The sequence below is a fragment of the Chelonia mydas genome, chromosome 4 (genome assembly GCF_015237465.2).
Source record: "Chelonia mydas isolate rCheMyd1 chromosome 4, rCheMyd1.pri.v2, whole genome shotgun sequence".
In the NCBI taxonomy this organism is placed as follows: Eukaryota; Metazoa; Chordata; order Testudines; family Cheloniidae; genus Chelonia; species Chelonia mydas.
The window spans coordinates 52,968,386-52,980,558 of NC_057852.1; the positions used below are offsets into that span (position 1 = coordinate 52,968,386).

The window sequence follows — 12,173 nt, forward strand, 5'->3', positions numbered from 1 at the left end:
CAGCCAGACTTTCCCGCGTGGGCCAGGCCGTTCCAACATCTGACACTGTCCTGAGCAGCTGGCTGGGCTGGCCCTGGGCGAGGTGGACCCTTGGATGGTGCATTACGGCAATTCCCATGATGACACTCGTGTGCCTTGTGCACCTGGTTGGCTTGGGGCCTTTGGACAATCCCACAGGGCTGCTAAGCTGATGGTGGCTCAGTGAAGTCATATGATGTGGGGAACAGGGGCAGAGCTCAGGGGAGAATAGGGGACGTGGCATGCTTTCCTGCTGCACCCACAAAATAAACTCCCCCAGTTGGGGTTGATCAAGGCTCCCCACCTTGCGTCATTTTCTCTGCAAAAAGAGGGCGGTAGGCTGCAGCTGCAATCCCTGTTAGCATCGTTATCATTATTACTTGTCTTGCAGGATTACCCGGCAGCCCCAGTGCTGGCCCCACGGCGCTAGGCGCTGTACAAACACCGAAAACGAGGGCTGGGGGGGGCTCGTCTGCACTGCCCCACTGGGCTCACGTTCGTACCCGTGTTCTCACGTGACCAGAGTAAATCGGTGAACACGGCGAACAGCTGGAGGGACTGGCTGAGTGGTAACTCAGGCCCTGTCTACACGAGGGGCGCCGCACCACTGGCATGGAGATGCTTCTTAAAGCGATGGCTGGGTCCCCTCCCCCATACCCCCCCGCGTTGCTGTAGCAACGCCACCTCCCCAAGCAATGGTAGCTAGGGCAACAGGCGTGTGTCTGACCGGGGGTGAGGCCAGCACAGCTATGGGGGTCGGGTCGGGGGTGATTTGTCACACAGTGATCAAGTTTAGATGTAGATGAGCCCACAGGCTGCTGCATCCCCAGCACGGGCTTCGCCCCTGCCCAATACCAGCCGCGCCAGCCCATTCGTGATCCGGGGCCGCACCCGCTGCTCACAGCACAGGGCCTACCTAAGCCTCTGCCCGTGAAACCTCCAAGGCAGGGACTGAAGCCTGAACCCCAGATGGGGGTGGGGCAAAGCCGAAGCCCAAGGGCTTCAGTCCGAGGCAGGGGCCTGTCATCTGAGTCCCGACGCCCAGGGCTAAAGCCCTCGGGCTTCAGCTTCGGCCCCAGCCAGTCTAAGCCAGCCCTGACGCCCAACCAGTTTGACAACCGCTGCACCAAGGCCCCTTATGGCGCCAGACCTGACGTCCCCACAGCTCCCGCCGCTTCTTGCGATGGTTTTGCTCCGTCGCCAGGCGCGTCAGCAGAGAGCGGCTCCACGGCTGTCAGGGGAGACCTGGCCTACGGCGGGGACCCCGGCCTCGCCCTCTGCTCGCGGAAACCGACAGCCCGACCTGCTCGCCCGCGCGTCACAGTGATCAACCCATCGCGTCAAGCGTCGCTTCACTTTAAAGCCCAGGGTAACTGGGGCTAGCGGGCTGTGTGCATGTGACCGGGAATCGGGGCAACACGCCAGTGCGACCGAGTGCGAAGACTGCAGCCCCCTGAGGGAGGCTTTCCGCAACCCGGTGAGGATTCGGTGGTGGTTGGTTAAGAGGCAGTAACAAAAGACAAAGCCTAAAGGGAAGAAGGGCTATAGAGAAAAAAAAAAAAACGTGTTTTATTAAAGCCAGACACTCTGATAAAAAAGAAAATAAGAAAGGAAAGGCAAAAGAAAAAGCAACCCTTTGTCATTTGGAATTTTTCAAGTTACAATGATCACATTTCTCACAGAACGATCCATGGCACCCATATAGTTTATACATAGACCTACGCTACAGACAGAAGCCAGAAAAAGATTTTCCAAAACATACAGACTCCAGACCTGTCCTTTACAACCAGCTTTGTTTTGTTTCTCAAAACAGTTCACAATAAAATTCATGCGAGAGAGAGAGAGAGAGAGACACACACACGACGTTGTAGAAACCCTGAAGACAGCATCTAAAGTTTTCTTTTTTTGTCCTTTCAAAATCCCCCCCCCAACATACAGCCTCAGACGACAAAAGCAAGGGGTGGCATGCAGCAGCGATTCCAGCAAGGCATGCGTAACTCGGGTGGTGCCTTTTGAGTTTTTTTTAACTTTTTCTTTTTTTAATTAAAAAGTCAAACTAAAGTGGATTTATTGTTAAATCAACACGCTGTGATGGTTGGTCTCACACACTAGTGGAGTGATGCCATGAAAATGACACACACACACACACACACACACACACACACGCACGCGTAGAAGACATGTCTGCTTAACCGTGGCGGGGCTGGGGCAGGAAACGAAGCTAATCGACATTAAGTCAGGCCTCCAAAGCCACAGCCTAGCGTGGCCAGTCGCCACCCGGTAGTTAACGGGGGCAACCACGACGGTATTGGCCGTGGCCCCCGTGCGAGGGGAGCCTTTGCAGCATGCAGGAGGCTGCAGCAGGTCACCTCACACAGCTGTAAACATTTAAACACGTGCACCTTTGGGGCAGCTGTTCAAAGGCACCCAAGTCCCCTTAAAAGCCAATGGGAGTTAGGCACCTGGGCCTACGTGCCGTGTGAAGCATTCTCAGAAGCCCCTTGATTTTTTTTCTTTTCTTCCCTATCGCCCAAGACACTCAGGCCCAGAACCTGAAATGTGCTTCGCTGCTGAATGCCCACTGAAGCCAATGGGCGTTAAGTGCGGAAGTGCCATGGAGGCACTGGGCCTTAGGTGCTTTTGACCATGTTCCCCCCGCCCCGCCCACCTTGTGCCTTAGGGGGGAAAAAAATCTGCCCCCAGATGCAACATCTCTTGCTCATGTAGTGACAGCTGCCTGGGCCCGCGAGCCAGTTCCCGCTGGAGCGAGGCCAGGATGCACGTGAGTCATGCACGCCCAGGTGAGTCCGGTGCGGGGGCGGGGCTGTGGTTTACCTGACTGGGTTTTAAAAACACCTCGTCCCCTCCAGTGGGGAAGGGGCAGTGCTGGTGTGGGGGGGGGGGGGCGGGGAGGGCCCTAGCCCTTAGCTACAGGGGTGGGGGCTATGCCAGCATTTCGATTTTAAGCCTCCCCACCCTTGCGACTCACACGCCGGCAGGAGCAGTCAAGTGCGGCACTGGCCCCCAGCAGCAGCATCGAGCTGGTCCAGCCCCCTACCTTGAGGCACAATGGGGGGTGTGCCCCCCACCATGGGAGCTGGAAGGCCTTCACCAGGGTATCTGGCCCTCCTTAATACTGGGGGCTCTGCCCTCAGGGTTCCCCCCATCCTGGCAAGGCCTGGTGGGTGGGCCCCCGTCCGTCACTAGCGACGGGCTCAGTGGCCACGAGACAAGCCATGACACTACCTCCTCTTGGCCTTTGCAGTGATGGGTTTTTTGGCCTGGCCCTAGGCAGGCTGTGGCAGGGGGTTCAGTGAGCCAGCAGGATGGTGACTGGGGGCAGGCAGTGGGGGGGCTGGTGGAGGGGGGTGGCCGGGGGTGGGGGCGAGCCAGGAGCGCGCTCAGTTTTGCTACAATGTTTCACTTTGGTAATGAAAAATAAAATGAATGCTTCAACTTCCGGTTACTGCTGCGAGGAAGGAGCCTGGATCCGGCTCATCCCGCGTCCCGAAAGGCCACGCCCGAGCCTCTTGCCCGAGCGTGTGAGGCCGAGCCGAGCCGAGCCGTGCGGCGCTGAGCCAGCCCCCCTGGAGCAGTTGGGTGCCCGGTGCATGGCAGGGGCACGGGCGCAGAGAGGGGGGTAGGACTTCGTGGGGCTGACATTGGCCCGGCCGTGGGAGGAGCTGGCCCTGGGGTGGGGAAGGGCTTGGACAATGCCGGGCAAGGGGGAAATACTCGCAATGTAAAACCAGCCCCTTCTTTAAGAGCTGGGACGGCTCCTTCCCCTCCCTGCCCAGTGGGTGGCGCAAAGTGCCCCCCTAAACTCCGCCTCTTGCTGTTCCTTTTATTTTGCTCCTCCCAGGGGGAAAAAACAACCCACCAGCCCAGTGTGTGCCTGACTCTGCCTACAGCGTGTGGCCCCCACCTCTTCAAAATTGCTACAAGGGAGCTGGGGCAAGTGTAACCGGCTGGGTGCTCCGTTCTAGCCTCCCCCCGCCTTTCCCCACTGGTGGCCAGGCCAGAGCGGGTAAGAAGCCCGCTTGAGCCCCAAGACTTGGGCTTTAAAGGTCATACTTTACAATCCAGAGCTCGCAGGTTCAATCCCTGCCACCGACACCCTGTCCCGATGCTTGGTGTCACACACGGGCACCAGGGGCTCGCTCCAGATGCATACCAGCCTCTCCCACCATGCACACAAAATGTAAGCGGGGGGACGGGGGAGTGACAGGCAACAGGGAGAGGTCTAGGAAAAACAGGATGGTCAGCTGAGCGTTAGGGTTAAAGCTGCGTTTCTAAAGCAACAATTTCACCAGGGAAGAAGATCCACCCCCCTCAAATACCAGACGTGGTACCTCGGCAAGAGGCTCGGGCGTGGCCTTTCGGGATGCGGGATGAGCCGGATCCAGGCTCCTTCCTCGCAGCAGTAACCGGAAGTTGAAGCATTCATTTTATTTTTCATTACCAAAGTGAAACATTGTAGCAAAACTGAGCGCGCTCCTGGCTCGCCCCCACCCCCGGCCACCCCCCTCCACCAGCCCCCCCACTGCCTGCCCCCAGTCACCATCCCGCTGGCTCACTGAACCCCCTGCCATAGCCTGCCTAGGGCCAGGCCAAAAAACCCATCACTGCAAAGGCCAAGAGGAGGTAGTGTCATGGCTTCTCTCGTGGCCACTGAGCCCGTCGCTAGTGACGGACGGGGGCCCACCCACCAGGCCTTGCCAGGATGGGGGGAACCCTGAGGGCAGAGCCCCCAGTATTAAGGAGGGCCAGATACCCTGGTGAAGGCCTTCCAGCTCCCATGGTGGGGGGCACACCCCCCATTGTGCCTCAAGGTAGGGGGCTGGACCAGCTCGATGCTACTGCTGGGGGCCAGTGCCGCACTTGACTGCTCCTGCCGGCGTGTGAGTCACAAGGGTGGGGAGGCTTAAAATCGAAATGCTGGCATAGCCCCCACCCCTGTAGCTAAGGGCTAGGGCCCTCCCCGCCCCCCTCCCCACACCAGCACTGCCCCTTCCCCACTGGAGGGGACGAGGTGCTTTTAAAACCCAGTCAGGTAAACCACAGCCGCCCCCCCCCCCCCACCGGCCTCACCTGGGCGTGCGTGACTCACGTGCATCCTGGCCTCGCTCCAGCGGGAACTGGCTCGCGGGCCCAGGCAGCTGTCACTACATGAGCAACAGATGTTGCATCTGGGGGCAGATTTTTTTCCCCCCAAGGCACAAGGTGGGGGGGCGGGGGGAACATGGTCAAAAGCACCTAAGGCCCAGTGCCTCCATGGCACTTTCGCACCTAACGCTCATTGGCTTCAGTGGGCATTCAGCAGCGAAGCACATTTCAGGTTCTGGGCCTGAGTGTCTTGGGCGATAGGGAAGAAAAGAAAAAAAATCAAGGGGCTTTTGAGAATGCTTCACGTGGCACATAGGCCTAGGTGCCTAACTCCCATTGGCTTTTAAGGGGGCTTGGGCGCCTTTGAACAGCTGCCCCAAAGGTGCACGTGTTTAAATGTTTACAGCTGTGTGAGGTGACCTGCTGCAGCCTCCTGTGTGCTGCAAAGGCTCCCCTCGCACGGGGGCCACGGCCAATACCGTCGTGGTTGCCCCCGTTAACTACCGGGCGGCGACTGGCCACGCTAGGCTGTGGCTTTGGAGGCCTGACAATGTCGATTAGCTTCGTTTCCTGCCCCAGCCCCGCCACGGTTAAGCAGACTAGTCTTCTACGCGCGTGTGTGTGTGTGTGTCATTTTCATGGCATCACTCCACTTGTGTGTGAGACCAACCATCACAGCGTGTTGATTTAACAATAAACCCACTTTAGTTTGACTTTTAAATTAAAAAAGAAAAAGTTAAAAAAAACTCAAAAGGCACCACCCGAGTTACGCATGCCTCGCTGGAGTCGCTGCTGCATGCCACCCCTTGCTTTCGTCGTCTGAGGCTGTATGTTGGGGGGAGGATTTTGAAAGGACAAAAAAAAGAAAACTTTAGATGCTGTCTTCAGGGTTTCTACAAGGGGGGGGCACAGATGGGCACAGCTAGAATGGCAGATGCCAGATGTTAAGGAAGGGGGGGGGGGTCAGAGCGGGCAGAGCCGTGCCCTCGTTCTGCCCGGGGGAGGCTCAGAGCGGGCAGTGCTGTGCCCTCATTCTGCCCGGGGCGGGGGGGCTTAGAGCGGGGAGAGGCAAGCTGGGACCTACCTTGTTGGCTGGGGCGGGCTGACAGTCCTCCACCCTCATGCCGAAGGCCCGTGGAGCAGGTTTCTTGTTCTTTTTCATGATGTTGATGCCCCAAGGGGCTTTCTGGGGGGCACCCTCATCTAGAACCAAACTCCGCGTCACTGTCCAAAAAGTGAGACCCAGGGGAATAAAGACCCCCAACCGCCCACACGCCACAGGGCCCATGACTCCCCCCACCAGCCTCGCCGCCTTTCAACCCCCAACACAACCTCACACACACACCCGCCACCCGTGCTGATCTGGGCTCGTCTGGCCGGGATCTCGCCCCACAGGATCCTGCACTGAGCGGTGCGTGCTCCCCGAGGGAGGCCTGTGTGCAGCGGAGCGTGGTTTCTGGAGGGCGTTCGGGTTGGGGGGCCGTAATACAATTAGACCCGCTGCTCTGGGTCTAGGTTGGAGGAGGCAGGTCCCAGAAACGCACCGGGAACTGGGAGGTGAAAGCGGCGAGGTTTACGACTGTCCTTAGCTCCCGGGGAGCTCTTTGCCCCGCCTCGGGCCAGCTCCGAGAAAGCGCCGTCTGCCCCACAGCCAAGCTGGTCCCTGCAGCAGGTTGCGCCTGGCCCGAGGAGCAGAGATCTTTGTCCTGGAGCTTCAGACCGTCGTGTCGCTCCCCTGGGCCCAGGCCACGGGGAGGCCTGTGGACGGAGTGGAGGACAAGCGCGAAATGCTCAAGGTAGCCTGCAGCGCCGAGGAGACGCCCTGCGGCGTTCTGTGCCGGCGGCCAGCGTGGCCAAGTGCCGACTGCTTCCCGCCCAAGTCTATCACACTGCTGTGATCCAGCCGCGAGGCAACGAAGGCAGGGGAAACTGAGGCCCGGTCTTCGTCCGCCAGGCTGGGCGGAGGTTCCTAGCCAAGCGGAGACGGCAGAATTCGTCGCTCGCAGATGCTGCTACGAGGAATCTGGGAGGACGCCTGGACGATGGACCAGTCGCCGGAGCGTAGCTTCAACCCACGGAGATGGCCATGTCCGTGTGCTCTTCTGAGCACGGCCCCCTGCCCCCCAGCATCACCTCGCTCTGGCTGGGGCTCAGCTCCCCCCGGCAGTTCTTCGGCCCAGAGCAGATCTCAGCCGAGCACTGGGCCACGCTGCGGGCAGCAGGCTGGTCGGACGTGGCGAAGCAGAAGCAGCGCCATGGATCAGCTGCAAGTCGCTGGCGCTTGAATCCAGGTTGTCTGACCTGGTCCCCTAACGGCTGCACGTCGATGTTGATCCACAATCTCACACACCCCACACGTCCCCATCACCCCACAGGGCCCAGCCCCACAACGCAGACACATGCACAGCCCTGGGCAGCCACGCGCGCTGCCCCCCACGCCGGCGTCTGGGTGTACCTTTAGTCACGGCCGTGTCCTGCCTCGGAGAGCGGGGGGCGCTCGTCCCCGTCTGCTTCAGGAACTCGGCCTTGATCCCCAGCCCGCGCGAGCCCTTGGGGGAAGAGTCTGGTTTCATTCCAGAGGGGCTGCAGAGAGAGCAGATGGGGGGGCTCAGCCTCGCATGCCCAGCAGCCTCTCCTCTTGGCCCCCGGCCTCCTAGCCCCTCACCTCCACTCTCGCACCAAGCACACCCCGGATCACAGCCACCCCTGCACAGGGGGGCAGGCTTTGGTGGCAAAACTGCAGTGCAAGGCATCCTGGGAGTAGCTATGCAAATTAACTCTGCCACTTGCCCACAGTGCTTCACACTGCAGTGGGCTCCCCCTTCCTGAGCACACCCAGGGCAGCAAGGGCAAGACCCCTCTGCTGCCCAAACGTTACAGGGGCACCCGAGTGTAACCCTTCTGCCCATCAGAGTTGGCAGCAACAAGGGCTGGGTTCAGTATCTAGGGGTTCCATTCCAATAACACAATGCAAAACCGGCTCGAGCCCTAGTGATAGACAATCCCACCCAGTGACCTGGGACAAATATATACCACCCCCGCTGGGCACCTCCAAGAGGCAATACTTCCCCTCTCGCAAGCACGGAGTCTGAGTGTAGCAAAAAAGCCTTTTAATAACAGAGAAAAACAATGTGGCATCATGTTGGGGAAACAGCATCAACAGGATTCATAACAGAACCCATGAGCAAAAACCCACCCCAAGCAAATTGGGGTTTGTCCTTTCCCTTGGGTTCTTGAGTCCAGCAACCCGAAATCACCCAAAGTCCCAAAAGTCCAATGGCCCAAAAGTCTCTGTCCCTGGTCAGGGCAGCCCCAGAGTTCGAAAGTTTATCTGCAGAGTTTTACCTCCTAACCTGGGTGGAAATGGGGGGGGGGGAAGGGGAAGAGGTAAGGGGCACCTTACATGATCTGAAGCTGACTGCCCCACAGCTCCATAGGGCTCCGCTCCGCTCCACCAGCCAGTCCACGAACTGCTCCGCTCAGCTCGGCTCCGCTTCCCACGAGCAGCTCCCACTGTCCCATGAACTACTCCACCAGCCAGTCCACAAACTGCTCCGCTCGGCTCGGCTTCCCACAAGCAGCTCCCGCCGTCCCATGAACTGCTCCACCAGCCGTCCCACAAACAGCTCCTGCTGTCCCATGAACGGCTCCACCAGCTGCTCCAGCTGTCCCACAAACTGCTCCACAATATATCTTCAGGCTCCCCCACTACTTAACACAACACTCAGTGATTTCAGCTCTTAGTCAGTTTTTAGCTCTTTTGTGATTTCAGCTTGTAGTAGGGGAGCCTCAGTGCTGGTGCACCATTAGCCCAAAGTGAATTCAGCTCAGCAGCCTGTAACTAGACTCCTAATGGAATCAACATTAGCTCTGACGCACCACAGTAGAGACAGAGAAAAGTGCAATTAGCACGTATGACCCTCACAAAGGGTCCCACACCACCAACTATAAATACCTGTCCGCAGTTTCTCTGAATTCACAGAGTTTTGGAACCCATGTCCCTTGCCTAGCGAGTGCTACTCAGTTGATGGCGAGTCCCTCCACCATAACAAAAGGCCCAGTACAGTTCCAAGCACAGTTCCCATAATCAGGGTAATAACAATTTATTCTTCCTGCCCCAATCACAGAGACACTGGGGATCACACAGCAGCCAAAGTGACCATTTGGGCAGCTATGGGCTCATGCTAGGCGGGGTGGGTGTGCCTATGCAAATGAGATCAGCCCCTGAAGTTCTTTTCCACAACTTGCCACACCTCACCACCAGATGTCAGGGTGGAGCTCATCCTGACTCTGCTTACATCAGCAATGGAGGTTCTCCCTGTTCCTGGCTTGGCCCTCTCTGCCCCAGCCACAGGGCCACTTAGAGATCCCCAGCTAATGGCAGTCCCCCACAGCCCCCCAGCAGGATCCCCAGCTCTTCCGAGCCGTGGTCCCTACTGAAAAGTCCCACCCGTTGGACCCAACTCGGGTTCAAGTCGATCTAGCTGCACCAGTGTAAACCCTGGCAAAGGCGCACTCAAATCGGATTCACGCGGCGCTTCACACTGGTTTGGCTGAATTCGGCAATTTTCGGACACAAACCCGGCTGAAGTGCTGCTCCACTAGGGGCGGCAGCCAGTTCTCTCCATTGCTCAGGACAAATTCCCTTCTCTGGATGGGCCGGGCCTGGGTGCGGGCACTGACACACCATGCGTCTCCTCCGAGGGCCCAAAGTTTTTAAGGACCCAGGTCAGTATCATGAACCCCATTTTACAGGCACAGAGTGTGGAGTGACTTGCCCCAGAGAACCCAGGAGTCCTGTCTCTCAAACCAAACAGAATCCTCCAGAGAGTCGCCCCCACTGGAACCACTCCCTCCCCGGAAGTTTTGCTAGCTGTCTGTCCATGGCACTTCTCTGGCCCCAATCTCTAAGGTATCGACCCTCGCAGGTGATCAGCCCCTTGCACAGAGGAACCAGATGAGGACAGAGGCGTGAATAGGGCTCAGGGGACAGGGAGCAGGGGAGCTAGGAGAGGAGGTGGGGTCCGGGGAGGTGGTTAGGGGCGGAGAGGTCACAGGTAAAGCAAGTAGAGAACAGCTCTTAAGGGGGATTTTAGAGCCAACTGCCCTGCTGGCTGCCCACAAAAGGGAGCTCCCCCCCCACCGGCTTGATGTATCACAATATCTTGGTGAAACCGGCCATCGGCCAGCTCAGGGAGGGAGGGGGGTTGTGGGGCGCCTGGCTCCGGGAGGGGTTGTGGGACGTGTGGTGGGGGGTTGTGGGGCGCCTGGCTGAAGCCCCGACTCCCCCCTGTGCAGAGCTGGCCTGAGCCCCTCTCTCCCGTTCCCCCCTGTGCATTCTCCCTGTGTGGGGCTGGCTCTCACTCTCAGGCTGTGGAGAAATTCAGCCCCAATCTACCCACCTTGGTGTCTCCGTTTCCCCCTCATCACACAGCCATGACTGGATTGTGCCTAGGAGGCAGGGTCAGTATTAGCCCCAGGTGGGATCTAGGGTACACGGAGGTGAAGTGACTTTCCCAAGGCTAAGCAGGGAGTCTGTGGCAGAGCAGAGAACCAAACCCAGCACACCCGAGCCCCCAGGGCTGTGACTGAACCACTGGGCGACCTTCTAACCCAAAGCCTCCGCTGCGCTTTGAGTGTGTGGGTGGGCCAGGCCCTAGACCGAGCCAGCAGGAGGGGGCATGGGGAAAGGCACGTGGGTGGGAAGCAAGAAGGGGAAACATCAGGAAGGGGAGCAAAAACTTGGAGAAGAAAGAAGAGAGGGGCAGGGGGAGGAGAAAGACTCCCCATGGCTTGTCCCTCGCAGCTGCCACCTTCCCACAGCCATCACTGGCCCACAGCTGCCAAAGAGGCCCCAGGCAGGTGTGAAGTGGAGCGAACCTCACGTCTTTCCACTGGGCTGTTAGTGAAGACACCTGGAGCTGAGTGTAATCATTTTAAAACCCTGTAACTCCTGATCATGTCCTTACGTAGTTCGTTACTATTTTAATGATGGCATTAAGAACCCAATAACAATAATCAGTAGAATATGAAAAGTGCATAAATAGGCTGAAAACTGGCAGTTGGGGGGAGGCAGGAAGGGGGCAGGAAGGAGTGAGTGGGAGACCCCAGGGGAGGGGAACCAGGGGGAGGGGGCAGAATGGGGTGGGGTGAGTTGGGGCTGGGGCCTTGGAGGAGAGGGCGGAGCCGGGAGGGGGCACCCACTGGCAAAACCAAAGGCAGCATCTATGCTACACCTGATGTCCGGTTACCAACTTTCTGCACAAAAGCGCACGCCCTAGTCCCGCCCCTTCCCCATGCAGGTCCTGCCCCGCCCCTTCCCCAAGGCCCCGCCCCCGGTTCACTCCATCCCCCCTCCCTTGGTGGCTCGCTCTCCCCCACCCTCACTCGCTATCAGTGGGCTGGGGTAGGGGGGTGGGATGCAGGAGGGGGTGAGGGCTCTAATGGGGGGTGCGGGCTCTGGGGTGGGGCCAGAAATGAGGGGTTCAGGGTGCGGGACGGGGCTCCAGGCTGGGGCAGGGGTGCAGGGGGGTGAGCGCTCCGGCTGTGTGTGTGACCTTCCCCTTTCCCTTAGCCATGTGTTTGCCTCCCCTCCTCCCCCACCAGGGCCAGCATGCACAAGGCCTTGCTGACGGGTCACCTGGCTCTCCACTGACAGCTCAGGGGTCTGGTGTCCTCTGGCCCTGAGACCCCACAATAACTCCAAGGTTATTTCTAACGGGTTAAAGCCGAACTTGTGCTGAGATGAACACATCCCTCGTGGGTGTGGGGTTTTACAATATGAACTGGCTCTGCGTGTGGGTACAGTGCATGGGTCTGAGTAAGACCCACACACCAACATGGCTGAAACACACAACTCCCCAGCCTGGGGGTTTCCATCCCCCTCATTCCTCCCACGGGGGCCTGGCCCGTCTCCTGTACGGCCAGAGACCTGAGGGCCAGCAGTCGGGGTGTTGGGAGAGGGTCTGTTTTCTGTGGCTAGTGACTGCCCCAGAGTCACTCCCACCAGCCCCGATTGCCTTCCGCGGCAGCTGCCGTCCTCTGAAGAC

General features: G+C 58.8%; 1 long non-coding RNA gene across 1 annotated transcript; it reads right to left on the reverse strand.

Moving 5' to 3' along the window:
- Positions 1-2,539: 2,539 nt before the first annotated feature.
- LOC122465627 lies at positions 2,540-4,347 on the reverse strand. The gene is made up of 2 exons (XR_006290607.1): positions 3,899-4,347; positions 2,540-3,847 (listed from the first exon to the last, which is right to left on the reverse strand). It is a non-coding gene; the product is annotated as an uncharacterized LOC122465627 (long non-coding RNA).
- Positions 4,348-12,173: the final 7,826 nt, after the last annotated feature.